The sequence below is a fragment of the Nilaparvata lugens genome, chromosome 11, assembly GCF_014356525.2.
Source record: "Nilaparvata lugens isolate BPH chromosome 11, ASM1435652v1, whole genome shotgun sequence".
Classification (NCBI taxonomy): domain Eukaryota; kingdom Metazoa; phylum Arthropoda; class Insecta; order Hemiptera; family Delphacidae; genus Nilaparvata; species Nilaparvata lugens.
This window is the reverse complement of record NC_052514.1, coordinates 36,091,760-36,109,857: the sequence shown is the minus strand read 5'-3', so window position 1 is coordinate 36,109,857 and position 18,098 is coordinate 36,091,760.

Sequence of the window (18,098 nt, the reverse complement as noted above, 5' to 3'; positions counted from 1 at the left end):
CCTTCTATACAAACGATTCGTGTACTACCTCATCTCAACCCCTAGTTTAGATTACAACTGATGTTCTCCTGCCTGTTGCAAAAACATCGACTCAAGAGTTTGAGGGGTGATACAGTGTTGAATAGAGAGAGAAGGATGTGTAATATTCTGGGTGACTCCATGACTCCATGTATGATGTTTAAAGGTGGTAGGGGGTTTGGCTCGAGTACGAACTATATAGTGAGATCCATGTTATAATCATAGTAGAGAAAGATAGGACACCAGCGTTGCCGATTCTCTGTCTTGTGACTGCCTTCTATGTACCGGTACATCTGCTGAAATATATTTAGTCGATTTATAAATTTATATAAATAATATTATTCTCAACTATGAATGATTGGTCAATGAACAACAGCCTTAGAGCCCAAAACTGTCCATTCCCAATTTTTATAGAAATTGTCCAAAAATTGGTTAAAAATGATCAATTGTATTTTATTCGTCAAGAAGATATATATTTTTTAATGATTTAATAATATACTTCCATACTTGAGAAAGAATATAATGTTATTCAACATATATTCATTTGTAGCCTATGAACGATTTGGCAACGGTGCGGGGGTGGAAGAGGATAGAGCTATCTGCCTTGTCTAATGACAGACAAGGTTATCAAACCAGTGTTAATTGGTTCCTGACTCTATATAACGTTATTGATGATTTGGTGAAGAAATTGAAATGGACATAGCCTACATAATATTTGGACAATTTGAGACAAAATTAGAAATTTGAAGAAGTTTTGGGCAATAGCCCGAGTTATTTTTCTTTTCCGACTGTTGTATTGTCTGTTCTATCCAAGAAAAAAAATAAATATAACGTTAATTTTACTATAGAAATATAACTCAATGTGCAGAAAAAGTTGGCTTACAAATATCCTTCGAAAAAACAGTGTTCACAACCACAAACCTAGAAGTTACCAGACTACAAACTAAATATGGAACAATCAACAGGGTTCCAAGTTTTAAATATTTAGTAGAGGTTATTTCGGAGCGATTATCACAGCAGATAGAATAAAGAAAGCTCGTAAAGGCTAGGGCTGGTGCAATCCATTTACAATAAAAAATGCTTGTCTCTTCACACTAAAATTAGACTTAATACGTAATAAAGCCATCAATGCTATATGCCAGTGAGACCCTAAATCTCAACAGGAAAGCTGATCAAGAAATTTGAAGAAAGAAAAAGGAAAATAATTAGAAAAATTCTAGGTCCGAGATTAACTGAGAATGGTTATAGATTACAGAAAAATAGCACAGTTGAGCAACATTCAATATTGTAACAGACATGAGAAAAAGACGTCTAAAATTCTATGGTCATATCATGAGGCTCCTGACCATAGAATCACAAAAAAATAGTAAAATATGTAGCTTCGCTTGCCTATGGAGGAGATGGATATGAATGTTAAGAAAGATCTAGTTTTGGCAGGAATTACTGATGATGAAATTAAAAATAGAAATAATTTCAAAACAAAAGTGAACAAATGGAAATTATTCCAGAGATAAAAGCACCAAGAGTTGGCACAAGATGGAGTGAAGAAAGAAAAGCTGCATTTTCTCAGAGAATGAAAAGCTGGTGGGCGAACAAGAAAACCGCCAAGTCTAATAAAAATCGATGATCATGATTTTACTCAGCGTCTTCCACTTCGGGAGCTCTACGACTAATAATACTAATATAACTCAAGAAATAACTTATGATTTGAGTCGAGCTCCAAGTACAGGAGCCTACCGTCTAAGAGATAAACGTTCTTCTATTTCTAATATTGCTCCAGAGATTCTCTACTAAAATAGCGTATACTAGTAGTTCTGTGAACAGTAGACCTCGCGCAGTTATAAACCGCAGCCTCCTCTTATACTGTCCATCAGAGTAAATCCTGTCTGTATGACGTGTCGGCGAGATATCGTTATAGGAACATCAAAAGATAATCTACATACTGACAACCCGAGACAGGTCATCCCGAATTAAAAGCAGAGAAAGGTCGAGAGAAAATACTATGTTATTTTAGCTATTAATTACATGCGTCATTGCATGCAATGCATAGTGCATTTTTAATAGTGCATAAAAATTGTATGCAAAGACGCATGCAATTAATAAACCACACGACAGCTGATTTATTACCAAGTTACATTGATATATTAATTGCATGCGTCATTGCATGCAATTAATAATCCACTTGACAGCTGATTTATGATGAATAATACTTAGACCTATTCTGAAGTCTGATTTTTACGGTAATATTGGCATTCGAAGGAGACTCCTTATCCTTTTGTGTTATCCTTAAAATACAAAATTTAATAAAACCTTATGTATACGTCGACGCGAATTTCAAGAAGGAACATAACTAGTAGTTCTGCGAACAGTAGACCTCGCTCATGAATACTACATTCAATCTAATGAGAAGGGCCAGTACAGTAAGTACAGTATATTGTGAAGATTTAGCAATGTCATCTATTATTTTCTCCATTGAAAGTGCTAGAAACACTGTTTCCAGGGACACCGGACTTATCAAGGAGGTACCTTTATTATCAAATACATACAAATTTTATCTTTTGAATGGAAAACACTAAGAAATTTTCAAAAAACCACAGATTTATTGATACTTTGAAAGACCGGTTTCGGTTTTTATCAGAGTTTATCAGAGATTAACAATGGTGTAATCACCGAAACCGGTCTTTCTAAGTATCAATAAATCTGTGGTTTTTTGACAATTTCTTAGTCTTTTTAATTTAATATTAATTATTACCACAATATCAACTTCTCAACTACACAAAAAAATTACCTTTATACCTTTACATACAATTTGTTTTCTACAACGGGAGTGTTGGACTCCATAAAGATTTGTTTTTAATAATTTATCCAATTAATTTGATAAATCATTTAATAATAATAATAATATGTTTCAATTCAATTATCCTATCTAATCATAATAATTTATTTTATATGATATTTATTAGAATAAGAAAAACAATAATACAGTAGCCTCTCTCTTAACCGGACACCTTTTAACCGGAATCGGTTCAACCGGCTACACTCCACGGAAGTGACATCTCTTTAACCGGAAAATAATTATCAGCACATCGGTTCAACCGGACTGGATTGGCAGGAAATGGAAACTGCTGTTACAACTTTTCTCGGGGAAAGACTATTTTCTTGTGTTTTGTGTTCACAGATATCATAATAAGCGTCTAGTTTTATTATTTTTACGTAAAAGTCATTATTGGCTTATAAACTACAAAATATGCGTACCAATTTAACGACTTTGAGGGAACGTCGGTTTAACCGGAAAAAACGTTATCCGGACTGGCCTCAGTCCCGATGAGTCCGGATAAGAGAGAGGCTACTGTATTAGTATTATCCATCTGCAAAAAAATTCTGGTACGAACGAGATTTGAACCTGGGTCCCACAGAGTGGAGTCCACGCTCTTACCGACTCGGCTACCATGTAATCATAAAAGCAATTGCGAAAAAGTATGAATATGAATTGCTGTATCTTCAAAGACACATCCTTTCTGGATGAAGGTTAGAATGCGGATTTTTAGATATTACGAAAAAAAACAGAGGTCTTATCAAAAATCGTTACACATACGTTTCTGCGCCTTGTTTCAAAGAACTTGCGTACCAAATTTCATCCAAATCGGACAATAAATGCGACTGTAACTGCGGTACAAACAAACAGGCAAAAAAGATCGAGTCGAAACTAAGACCTCAGCTTCGCTTCGGTCAACTATCAAATTTCATGAAAATCTATTGCTGCTTTTCGCTGTAAATGTGGAACATATAAACAAAAATTAATATAAACCTAAAGAGAAATGCAAAACTGTCGACTTGAGTCTCAGACCTCATTTCGCTCGGTCAATTAACGTAGATTGAATAAATAAAACTACACAACCTCAAATGATATCCGTGAGAAAGGAAGTGGGCTACTATATAGCAATACAATAACGAAATGAAGAAGAAGAAGTTGAAGCTTAGAGAGATGCTGGAATGCTGGAAGCTCCAGACCATTAAAACTTAATGTTGGTTGATTCTATTATTGTTCAGCGCCTACACTGCTATAGTTAGGTCCAAGTTATAATGATGGCAGTGGAGAGAGATAAAAGAACAGCGATGCCGATTCTCTGCCTTGCCACTGATAGCTGATGAATTATTAACTGTTTATTCTTGTTAAAAAGATCAGTTGTATTTTATCCGCCAAGAGAAATATTTCCATTATTAAATTAATGTTACATTTTTATGATTGGGATGAAATATTTTGTAAATTAATTATATTTCTACATTGTTAAAAAACGAGCTAGAAAAGGATAGCGCTATCTGGTTTGTCGAATGATGGACAAGGATAGCAACACCAATGTTAATCGAATACTGCCATTATAACGTGGACCTCACTATATACATGGGTGGGCGCTTAAAACCTCTAGCTCCCAACAATTTCCCTTCCTCCTCGTCCATCTCATCCTCCTCCTCCTCCTCCTCCTCCTCCTCCTCCGACACCTCCTCCATCTCATCCTCCTCCACCACCTCCTCCTCCTTCTCCTCCTCCTCCACCTCCTCTACCTCCTCCTTCCCCTCCACCTCCTCCTTCACCTCCTCCTCCATCTCCTTCTACTCCTCCTCCTCCTTCACCTTCCTCTCCTCCTCCTCCTCCTCCTCCTACTCCTCCTCCTCCTCATCCTCCAGGAGTGCACCTGCACCTCACCGCTTCAATTAGCTGCTCAACAATAAGGAGGTAGAAATGAGAAAAAGAAGGAAGATAGAAGAAGGATTAGAGAAAGAAGGACGAAAAGAAAGAATGAAAATTTATTTTTCTGATTCCATTAGTACAGTGACGCGGTCATTCATTCATAATAGTAAACTGATGTGTGTGTGATTCACTCAAAAATGTCAGTATTGATTGAATAAGAAACATAATAGATATTTGCATAGAATACTGACAGTATACTGTTTTTGAGACCACTTCATTCATAAAGTACACTCGGCTTGAAAGGATGTTTTTGTGAATGAAAGCAAGTCTGGACTAAACTATTACAGATTAACTTGTAATTACTATAAGGCTGTTGCACTGATGAATTGTGAAATCTTTCAATGAATTGGATTATAATAATTATTTTAGGAGCCATTATGACTACGAGATGGAGAAGCAATACTAGGGGAATTTAAAATTGAATATCATAATAAGAAAACAAAGATATTGTCAAATTTCACTAAAAATTTATTAAAAACTTTATAACAGAACCATGGTTTCTGTATCCTCATTCCTCAGTACAGCTGATGATGCGTTGGTTAACTACGTGAAACCATGGTTCTGTTTTAAAGTTTTTAATAATTTTTTAGTGAAATTTGACAATATCTTTGTTTTCTTATTATGGAGATATTTCACAACATCACTATCAATTCTACTAATTTTTTTAATTGAATATCAATTGAAATAGAGATCAAACGCCTACAGTATGGCGTTGATTACTTTATCAGAAGAAATTATCCAGTGTTAAAATATACGTAACTTAGCAACCTTTGATTCATGAACCGCGCGACCTATAAACTAAGCTACGGAATCACTTGAAGTATGCCCTGTTTGGTTGGGCTTTATAGTTGCGAAAACTTTGAATCAAAATTTTAATAAATTTGTTTTTATAATCAATTTGGGATAAATTGATTAATAACATGGAATAAGATAAGATAAGAAGATAAGAATGTTTATTCGCCAAAATTACATAGTTACAAAACATGAATGATACATACAAAATGCATAATGAAAATGTAAATTATAATAGATCTAAATGATTTGGCACAGCCAGCAAAGTTGAACTTGTGCGCTAGCTGTGAGGTCATAAAGCAACAGTACGAAGTAGCCTATTGCAATACTGAAAAATGGAAAAATATATACCTATATAATAAATATTATAGTAATGCTCCTTATAAATACTACAATGATAAGAATTGAATAATTTCGTGTTTAAACCATTATACAGGTGATAACCAAAACAAGTCATACAGCCTACTTTAAATCTTCTAAATGTAAACTAATGAAGAAGAATACAATAAAATGAAATTTTCAGTTGTGAGCACATCCCAGTTTTCCATAAATAATACAAAAGATAGAAAGACATTCAAACTCAGATGAATCATGCTATATTTATTAACATTTAGGCATTGTAATATATATTCTGCTCAACCATACATTTATTTCCTTGATAAGGGCTTTAGTAATTTTTGAATAATTAGTTTTATCGGAATTTTGTTTGAAAATATATTGCAAAGATAGGTGAATTGGTGTCGACAAACTACTAGTTTTATTAAGTTGATATTGAAAGAATCATGAATAGATTTATTAACATTTAGGCATTGTAAAAATATATTCTGCTCAACCCATACATTTATTTCCTTGATAAGTGCTTTAGTAATTTTTGAATTAATTAGTTTTATCGGAATTTTGTTTGAAAATATATTGCAAAGATAGGTGAATTGGTGTCGACAACTACTAGTTTTATTAAGTTGATATTGAAAGAATCATGAATAGATTTATTAACATTTAGGCATTGTAAAATATATATTCTGCTCAACCCATACATTTATTTCCTTGATAAGTGCTTTAGTAATTTTTGAATTAATTAGTTTTATCGGAATTTTGTTTGAAAATATATTGCAATGATAGGTGAATTGGTGTCGACAAACTACTAGTTTTATTAAGCTGATATTGAAATTATTTAATGCTAATGAACGAGTTTGGTACGGTATATTTCTAATTTCTAGATAATAATCTAATTGATTTCCGATTCCGTACATGTGTAAGACGATTCTTTCCATTATTATATTATAGAAGATTATGATGATTTTCATGACACTTGGAATTTGTACAGATAAAATCTATTGCAAGGTGGTTACGTATCGGCGTAGGGCTATTTTTCTACTTGTTTCCACTCTCATTTGATAAAAAGGGCATGAAAGTACTACAGAAAAGGATCATACTCATATCTTCTATGATATACTAAAGGAAATAATTGGCTTATACACATACGGGATTGGAAATTCACGAATGACGCATCATCACGTCCAAAGACCTTGAAGATGCATAGACTCACATGCAGCGCTAGTGTCGTACTTGGAATTGAAATCCGCCATTGAGGGGGCAAACCATTAGATTATTACATACCAATGCCACCAATGCCTTTTGTGATCTATAGTATTACAAATAAATGATATATAAAAAACCCCAATGGCGGCCTTCAATTTCAAGTAAGAGCTATCATTGGGAAGGCATAGGCATTGTGGGTCTATATCTCTTTAAGGTCTTTGATCACGTCTGAACTACTGGACTGATTAACTTGAAATTTTGAATATAGATTCTCAATTTAGTTGATGGTTATGGACCTAATTTAAATCCTCCAGAATTTCAGTAGATCGAGTTTTCAATTTGTCGAGTATTTAATTGAACCTTTGCGGAGCAAGAGTTGGTTACCTGCTAATCGATTATGAAACTTATAATATTGATTTTCCATCCAATACGACTATGATGATAGTGATGATGATTATGATGATGATGATTATGACGATGATGGTGATAAAAATGATGAGCATGGAAGGTCAACCAGATGTTTATTCGAACACCTGCCGTTTTCATAGCAGCAAATAGAGCAGTGTTTTATTGAAATTGGGGTGAATGATTTTCGACGATGATTGCAATGATGATGATGATGATACTACCCTCTAGGCCTCCTACCATTTATGCGTTAATATACCATGATAATGATGATGATAATGATGATCGTCGTTTAATAAGTGGTATTAGCCTAACCCAGTGATCGATGAGAACCTATTAAACGGTATTTGGATGGATGTTTAAAAGGTCCTTCCGTGAAAAGAGAAAAAAAGAGAGAGAGAGAGAGATGTTGAAAGAGGAAGAAAAAGAAGAGAGAGAAAGTGTGAGAGTGGGAGAGAGTGAGAGTGTTTGAATGGGAGAGCGTGAGAGGGGGTTGATTGATTGATTGATTGATTATTTATGTAGATTACAATATATACTGGCTTATACACTTATATAAAATAGCTTACAATACAGCAAAATTATAGATGAATTTACATAATATAGACTAAGAAAATAATTAATGAACTGTTTATAATACGAAAAAAGCAATTTGTAATGACTAAAGATAATTACTTGTTATGCATCTACATAAATTGGCGGAGCTTTGGACATATCAATGTCCATTCTTCGGAGAGAATATTTAAAATATCCTTCCCACTAACTCTCTACCAAAACGTTAATTTAATTAATTAAACTAAGGATTTATTTATAAATGGAAATATGGTAAAAGTTTTAATTAATAAGAATATTAAGGAGAAAAAAACAGAAAAATAATACAGTAAAATAATTATATAGGTAGATAAGACATCATTGATCAATAAAATGGGTTATTCTGAAAGTAGATCAGGGTAATAAACTTTCAGTAATATGCAGCAGTATACAGTGGATAATTAAAATAACATGATTTTAAATGTATATATATATATATATATATATATATATATATATATAAATACAATTCATTCTATAACAGGTTTATAGGTTTGTATTGGTGGGATGGGGGAGGGATGGTTGTCATGTGATCGTTCTAGGGCCGGACAGTTTCAGTCATCTGTTCCAAAAGATGTTTTTTTAAAGTCAGGATGAACTCGCTCGGCTCTCGATGGATCTGATAGAAACAGGAAGTGCATTCCAGCCATGCACGACAGGCATTGACTAAAAACGATTTTGTGAAAATAGTGGTTCGATGGTTGGGTATCCTTAAAGTACTTTCTCCGGTTCTAGTAGACTATGTGAAGCATCTATCATTCTATCTACCTTTAGAAACAAATTTGAAATCATCTTTGAAATAGTTCGGATTTCCGTAATTCAAGATATCTCTAACAAGCTTGACTATTCGAAAACGTCTTTGATCGGGAAACTTCAATGGTGGTGAACTGGCAATGTGGGCAGGGGTGATATGTTCATGACGTTGAAGAGAGTAGACGAAACGTAGACAATAATTTTGACAACGCTGTAGTTTATCGTTCAGAGTGACTTGCATATCGTTGAGAACAGTTAATTACAATACATTAAATGTGGGAAAATAAGAGATTGAACCAATAACAATTTAATGTTTCTAGGGAGGATATCGTGCATTTTCTTTAATGCATGCATGGCTGAAAATACCTTTTTACAAGTTTTGTTCACTTGTTCTGACTTGTTATTCATAATGATTCCTAAATTTTTCACTGAGCTACAGTAAGGAATGTCATTACCATCTATTCTAATTTTGTGAATCGATTCAAGGTCAATACTGTTTATAAGACGAGAATATCCAATTATAATGGGTTGTGTTGTGTTTCAAGAGAGAGAGTGATAGATAGAAAGAGAGAGAGGGAGGGCGAGTGAATGAGAGAAAGGGAGAGAGAAGGAAGAGCGACAGATCGAGAGTGCGAGAGATTGGGAGTGTGAGTTCTTTAGAGTTCTCTATTTATCTATGTTACAATAGAGAGATATGAGTGTGATATTTGATATTTATTTAATGCATCTTACATTGCCAGGTCTGGGAAAGAAAGAAAGAAGTTCTCTGATAGAAAGAAGGAAAGGGAGAGAGAATAATCGAGAGTAAAGTGTGCATGTGTATGAGAGTGCGTGAATGATAGCGGTCTGTGTGTGAGCAGGAAAATTATTTTCATGTGTATCATGAATTCTTATCCTTCTTCATCTTCCACTTTCTTCTCCTTCTTCTTCTTCTTCTTCTTCTTCTTCTTCTCTTCTTCTTCTTCTTCTTCTCTTCACCTTTTTCCTTCGCCTGACTTTTTTTCCTGTCTTCTCTCACTTCTTTCTCTTCTTCTTCTTCTCCTTCTTCTCATTCTCCTCCTCTCAATCTCATCTCTTTATATTTGGGACATTCTCGTTCAGTTCTTCTCCATTCTTCTCTCCTTTTTACCTGTTACCATTCCTCTTTTATCATTCTTTGTTACGATTCTTCCAAATTCTTATCTAATGTATCTCTGGCCAGTATTTTTTTATTGAATCTATCTTGTTTACCTTTCCTTATATTATTCTCTATCAACTAATTTCAATCATGCACTTCAATCCCAAATTATTTTCTATATCCACTTCCAATCCCATCCCAACAATGATCTTCAAAGTTTTCTCTCCGTCTTCTTCTCCATCTTCTCCCCTGTTCTTCTTCTTTCGTGGGAGTTGTGTCACCTGGTGATCACGTGTGCTGAAGAAGAGATTTCCTCCTAGTCTTCTCTCTCTCACACTTTTTTTCTCTCTCTCTCTCTCACACCCTTTCTTCTTCCAACCCTCGACTGGAGAAGCCTCCTCTCAGTCTCCTCGCTCACTCACTCTCTCACACACTCTCTCTCTCTTTTCTCAACCCTCGACGAGAATCAAGTTTGTCAAGCCACTGAGTGGCACTGAAAGGTCTAGAAGAGAGAGAGAAGGAAGGAGGGGAATGTGAGATAGAAAGAGGAAGATAGTGCTAAGAATAGAGAAAGAGAGAAATCACTTTTTGAGGCCCCCTAGCTACTTATGGGCACATGTAATGCTCTTGTGAACACTACTTGAACACCATAGAACTGTACTCTAGGTTCAGTATTCTGTGGTTAGGAATCTTTTTTCTAGACATTTTGTAGATGAATTGCAGGTATTTTATAGGTAGTGACAAGGCTGAACCAACCTCGGACAATATGTAACCTTATCCAAATTTGGGAGAGGAATAGCATATGGTTACCTTATTTTTTCTCTCCCTATAATTTTGATGATGTACTTATTGTATGAATCAATAAAGAATAAAGAAGTGATTTCCCAAGCTATCTTTCCAGATATATCTAAGAAAGAATGACTTCAAATCATGATTTTTATCTTAAGAGCTCAACCTCCTAGAAACTCCATTCTTGGATTCTAGCTTACTCCTCAATTTGTAAACCCTATTCTTATTAGTCTACTCGAATCCTTGAGTCCATGATTCAGGGAAGAAAGAGTTGTAATCTAAACAAGGGGCTAAAGAACTACAAGAATTGTTTGTATAAAAAAATCTATCTCCATACTCCTATCAACTTCTTCTTACTTTCTCTGTAGGTCTACTTGATTTCATGTTATTATTTCTCATTTCTAGTATAATCAATCTCTATAATCTGTCTATAATCTATAATCTCTCCATAATCAATCTCTATTCCACCTCTTCAACCTCTATAATTATTATTATCGTAAGGCTTTCAATGGTCCAAAGTCCCCTATCATCTATAATCTCTATAATCTGTCTATCATCTATAATCTTTTTATAAATCAATCTCTCTTCTACCCCTTCAAGCTCTATAATTATTATTGCGTATGGTTTTCAATGGTTCAAAGTTCCCCAATGGGAAAAATTTGGAAACCGGTCGCAAAGGTTATAGCATAGAGAAACAATACGTAAGTAGATATCCCATGGTATAGGGCGTTTATGTCGTTACTTTTACTGTCATCTCAAGCCGACAGTCCACGTAGTTCTTTCTTGTGAAGCTGTGTGACGCTGGTAGTCTCTCATACTGTGCTGTTCATACACTCCCACCACAACAAAACAGTAATAATCGACAATAATCCACAGAAATCGGCTTGAGATCACAGTAAAAGTTGCAACATGAACGCCCTATACCATGGTATATCTACTTACACTATTGTTTCTCTATGGTTATAGTGAGCACAATACTTCAAATTTACACTTTCACTTCGAAATAGAGGAGAAATTTGTTTCCTCTTCAATTTTAATTATTTATTGTATTGGTCTATTGTATTGTATTGTATTGTATTGGTCTATGGTAATTCCTCCCACGAGTATCAGAGTGAGGTTGTTCAGGTTTATTTGGTTCTAGTGAACCGTATGAGGAAGTTAATAAATATGACATAAATAAATATTCCATGTCAATAATGGAATTTAATAAAACATTCGAATAGAGCATGTTGAATTATAAAAGAACACGTAAAAACGAGCCCATATTTAGAAAAACTGAAAATATATCCTCTATCTGGCAATTTAAAATGAGAAAAACTGCTCTTTCAACGTACTTAAAGCAGTTCAATTGCGTGAACTAGCAGAATAAATACGGCCCTTCAAATTTCAATAGCCTATCAAAATTCACGAAATTACAACAAAACACTCAGCAGCGAAGCCCTATTCAGAACAACTGGAAAAACTCATCCCCTATCTAGAACTACTAGAGAATAACTACCCCTTTCCATTTAGAGTTCCATCCTAAATAAAAAAAGAAATCATCCCCTATTTGAAGCTAACAATTCCCTAGTAGTTGTTGAGTGAAGAGTCGGCGACCCAGATTCATGAAGGGTTTCTGGTGCCATCGGGAGACATCCCCTAATTTAGGGGGGTGGTAAGGGGTTATAAATAGGTGTGGGGAGGAGGGGGGCGTAAGTGAAGGGGTCTCACAAATCACGCCCCCCAAACTCGAGCATCGAATCACGCGATCGAGGAGGCACTGACTTTTCAGTTCGTGATTATATTGCATCTCGTTTATAGAGCTAGCTTGTTCTTCTCAGACTTCTACTGCTGCTCCTTCTTCTTCTTTGTCTTCTCCTCCTTCTTCTTCTTCTTCTTCTTCTCATTCTTCTCCTCCTTTTTTCTTTCTCCTCCTTCTCCTTCTCCGCCTTCTCCTTTTCCTCCTCCTCCTTACTCTTTTTTTTCTTCTTCCTGTTCCTGTTCCTCTTCCTCTACTTATTATCCATCTACTTCTTCTTTTCCTCCTTCTTCTTCTCCTCCTTCTTCATCTTCATCTTCTTTTCCTTCTGGTCCTACTTCTCCTTCTCCTTTTTCTTCTTCTCCACCTTCTCATACCATTTTTCCCTATTTCTCTCTTTCTTCTTCTTCTCCTTCTTCTCTCACCTCTCTTTTTCCTTCTTCTTCTTCTTCTTCTCCTTCTGCCTCCCCTTGGTTGTTCTCCTTTCACTCCGATGTCCCTTGTCAGCTGTTAAAGGCTTGAGACCATATTCGTCCTCTTCTTCATATTCTTCTCCTCCTCCTTCTCCTCCTCCTCCTTCTCTTCCTCCTCCTCCTCCTCCTCATCATCATCATCATCTTCATTTAAATTCTTCTCCTTCCTCTTATCGTCCACCTTCTTCTTCTCTGTTTTCCTTTGCCAGTTATTGACGCAATCTTCAACCTTCTCTTTCTCCTCTGGTTTTGTTTCTCAGTTGTTTCAAGACTCTACAATCGTGAAACCATATTTTTCTCCTTCCTTCTCTTCATCATCATCATCATCATCATCATCATCATCATCATCATCATAATCATCATCATCATCATCATCATCATCATCATCATCTTCTTCTTCTTCTTCTTCTTCTTTTTTCTTCTTCTTCTTCTTCTTCTCTTCTCCTCCTCCTCCTCATCCTTCTTCTTCTCTGTTTTCTTTTGTCAGTTATCGGTGCACTCTTGAACCGTGAGACTATCCACTTGTATTGGGGACTCGAGCGTTTTCTCGTTCATGTCTATCTGGTTTTGTTTTTATTTTCCTACTCTGTGCCCCCCTGAAATGTAATTCTAGATACCATTTTTCTTGCTGCCATGATTTTCGTTTCGTTTCACTCGGCTATATAAACTGTCTGCTCTTACTCGGCTGCTTGCCGCTTCCCAAAGTAGTTTAGCAGAAGGGTTTCGAAGTTGAGACTTCTACTTTCAATCCAAACAAATACTGTATTTTTACTTTCCTTGCCCTATTACCAATAGGTAAGGAAAGTATTGCTTTCCGAAAAAAATTAAGGAACCCCAATTTCTAAATTTCTATACATTTCAAGGTCCCCTGCGTCCAAAAAAGTGGTGTGTGTGTGTGTGTGTGTGTGTGTGTGTGTGTATTGATGTATGTGCGTCTGTGTACACGATATCTCATCTCCCAATTAACGGAATGACTTGAAATTTGGAACTTAAGGTCCTTACAATATAAGGATCCGACACGATCAATTTCGTTCTAATGCAATTCAAGATGGCGGATAAAATGGTAAAAATGTTGTCAAAAACAGGGTTTTCGCGATTTTCTCGAAAACGGCTCCAACGATTTCGATCAAATTTATACCTAAAATAGTCATTGATAAGTTCTATCAACTGCCTCATATATGTAAAAATTCCAGGAGCTCCGCCCCATCAATGCAAATTTTGATTTCAGATTCCCAATTATCAGGCTTCAGATACAATTTAAACAAAAAAAATCGAGTGGAAAAGGTAGAGCATGAAATTCTCTACAATTAATGTTCAGTAACATTTCCACCTAAAATGGAAAATAAGCTCGAAATTCGAAAAAATGTGATTATCCAATTGAAACTGTTGGCAACTGTTGATTCTATTAAATGATTCACTATGAAGAGATAGCAGACCTCGTATGTCTCCAGCGTTATTGTCCTGTCACCAGCTGACTCTTTGTTTACAAGTAGACTTGAGATGCGCGTGAACACTATAGCGTCAGGTGATCAATTTTCATAACGGCTAGGAAAGTTGTGTGAGTGTGCCACACCAGATTTTATTGTTCTATTTATCTGGATATTGGATAAATACAATGTGTAATGTGTGTGATTATATAACCTTATCTTTTGGAGAACATTAACATTTTATCAAAATTTTTGGAGAGAAATAGTACAGGCTCAGCCTACTTCCTCCTCCAATGTCACAATTATTGTATTATGATTATAGTATTTTATACAATTAATGAATGAATAAAATAAATAAATATTCTAATAACGAGACTGTGTCTCTTCACAGTTGGCCTTCAATAATCCGAGCTTTCTCAATCTATAGTGAGGTACACTTCATAATTGCAGTGAAAATCATAAGAAAACATCGCTGCCGATTCTCTGCCTTGTCACTGACTTCTATGGAGAATAGCTCATATCTGATGTAATATTAACTTGTTCAAAATAATCAATTATCTTTTCCTCCACCTACTGTCTAAAGTACTTACTTTACTCCCTGAAACCTAATACTGAAGTGTCACGTTTTCGCTCTCGGTAGTAAAGAACAGAAAAACTCCCTAGGGAGGAAAAGTGACTCCATTTAAATAACATGGGGAGCATCTCTATTTTGAAACTTACATTGTAATAGGTTAGAAGGTCTAAGCTCAGATGAGAAAGCATAATAGAGGTGTCTGTTATTGAGTCAACTAAATTCAATACCACAACCAGAAATTTGTTCAACTCATGAAATATAATATGTTTGTATGATAATTATTATATTCTTAATATTAGTAGACGATAAAAATTTATACAATTTTTAAAATATTTTATTCTATTCAAATACCAGCCAACAAATATTTTGACCTGCAATTCAAATTTGAACCGCTTGATCTGGGTCAGTATTTTTGGTAGCTGCCCAGCTGATATAATTGTTACAACTTTTGCCGATAGATAGCGCAATCGGCAGTGCCAATCAGACGACCGGTTTTTAGGTTTTAGATTTAGGTTATGTTGTTAGAAATCATTGTCACCAATACGTAAGTTATTAGAATGATTTTATTTGCAGTTTCTATAAAAAAATGTAGATGGAGGGAAAATGTTGTGTACATCACGAGCGAAAAATACTTTTTCTCCCTCAGCAAAATTGCTGCCCTCGGCTTCGCCTCGGGCTTCAAACTTTTCCCACAGGGGGAAAAAGTCGTACTTTTCACTCTAGATATGCAAATAACTATTTATTTTTCAAGAAAATACATTTTTTTAATGACTAAATCACAAATGTCCATAATTGAGATAAAATATTGTGTTAATTATATTTCGATATTGTAAGGAACGATCTGGAAACGTTGCAGTGCTAGAAAAGGATAGTGGTATCTGGTTTGTCGATTGATAGACAAGGACAGCAACAACAATGTCAATCAAATACTGCCATTATAACGCGGACCTCACTTCTATCATTATACAAGGGCAAGGAGTCTCCACTCCAATTCAATAGAAATCAGGAGTCAGGGCTGTTGGAGTGAGTTGGTAGCAACGTGGAGAGAGAGAAAGAGCGAGAGAGAATGACAAAGTGAAAGAGAGAGAGCGAGCAAGGGAGTAAGAGGGTAAGTGTGTGTTAGGGGGGAGTAGACCTTGATACAGAGTAAATAGATTAGAGAGAGAAAGCGAGAGAGTGCGAGAGAGAGAAAGAAAAAGGATCATAGAGCGAGAAATAGACTGAGAAAAAACAAGGATGGATAGTGTTGCGAATAGAGTACATACTTGTAACAGTAGAGGCACTCGCAGAATAGGGTGAATGAGATGGGGTACAGGGTTAGGTGAGGAGAAGTGAGTATAATAAAAAGAAAGAATAATGGATAAAGAAAGAGAGATATATTAAGAGGGATATATATATAGAGAGAGATAGAATGAGGGAGAATAAGCCAAGGAGCTATAAAATATTGTAGTGGAGAAGAAGATAATGTGTAATACAAGAAGAGATGTGATTTGCTGATTTGGTGGCGGGAAAAAGGAATCATATACAGTAAATATGAATTTACAGTAAAAAATTTTATCAAAATTTTGGAGAGAAATAGCACAAGCTCAGCCTAGTTTTTCCTCCAATGTCATAATTGTATTATGATTATAGTGTTTTATACAATAAATGAATGAATAAATAGATAAAAAGTAGACTAATTGGATAGAGTAGAGAGCATGGACGAAAAAAGGATGAAATATAGAGGAAAAGAAAAATAGGGCAGATTGATGAGAGGAGGTGTGTAGAGGAAGAAGTGGAAGCTGAGAGCTTGATGGAGGAAGACGATGGAAGAAAACGAGGGGAGATGAACGAGAAGAAGATGGAGATGTGGGACAAAACAAAAGGACGATCATGACAAGAACAGAGGCTTAAAAGGAAGAAGGAGAAGGAGAAGGAGGAGAGGAGGATGACGAGGAGGAGTAGGAGTAGAAGGAGGAGGTAGAGGTGGAGGAGGAGGAGGAGGAGGAGGAGGAGGATGAGGTGGAGGGTAAAGAGGAGAAGAAGATGGAAGAGTAGGAGAAGAAGAAGATAAAGGTGCAGGTGTAGGATAAGGAGGGAATGGAGAGACGTTCAAGTGTTGAAAGATAATTATTAAGCAGTAGAGCACAAGAAAAAACTGAGAAAAGGAGAGAAGTAAGACAAAGTAAAGGAGAGGGGAGAAGAAACGAAAGAGTGAGGCTGAGAAGGTGAGTGGAGTAAAAGCAGAGTAGAAAAATAAGACGAGGTAAAGGGAAGAGAAAAGAAAACGAAGGAATAAAGACTGAGAAGGAGAGTGATGTAAAAGCAGAGGAGAGAAATGAGACGAAGAAAAGGAAAGGAAGAAGAAAACGAAGGAGTGAAGTCAGCGAAGAAGAGTGAAGGGAAAGCAGAGGAAGGGAAATAAGACGAAGTAAAGGGAAGAGGAAAAGAAAACAGAAGAGTGAAGTCTGAGAGGAAGAGTGGAGTAAAAACAGAGGAGAGAAGAATAAAGAGTTCTCGTACAGGGAATAAGAGCAGAGGATAAAGAGACATGATGAAGTAGAAGAAGCCAAGATACTCAAGTTGAAGAAAAAGTTGATGAGGATCTTAATTTAATCAAAGGTAGGAGAAAAAATAAGAGGAGGAAAAAAGATGACGATGACGACGAAGAGGAAGGAGAAGAGGAAGAAGAAAAACAAGAAGATGATGATGATGATGATGATGATGATGATGATGATGATGATGATGATGATGATGAAGAACAAGAACAATAACAAAAAGGAGATTAAGAGAAGGAGAATGAGGAAGACGAAAGAGAAAAAGAAGAAGAAGAAGAAGAAGAAGGAGGAGGAGAAGAAAAGAAGAAAAGAGGAAGATGAAGAACTAGAACACTAACAAAAAGGAGATCAAGAGAAGGAGAATGAGGAAGACGAAAGAGAAAAAGAAGAAGAAGAAGACGAAGAAGAATACGGAGAAGACGAAGAAGAAAACTCAAATAGCTAACAGGATCTAGCAAGGTAGGGGTATAGAATAAAGCTCCCCGGTGTAGTAAAGAGCCGAGCAGTTTTGAGAGTAGGTCGATGTTGGCATTGTCTCCCCTACCCTCCAGCCGCTAACAAGTGGGGTAGCAAGCACCTCTCGACCAATCACAGG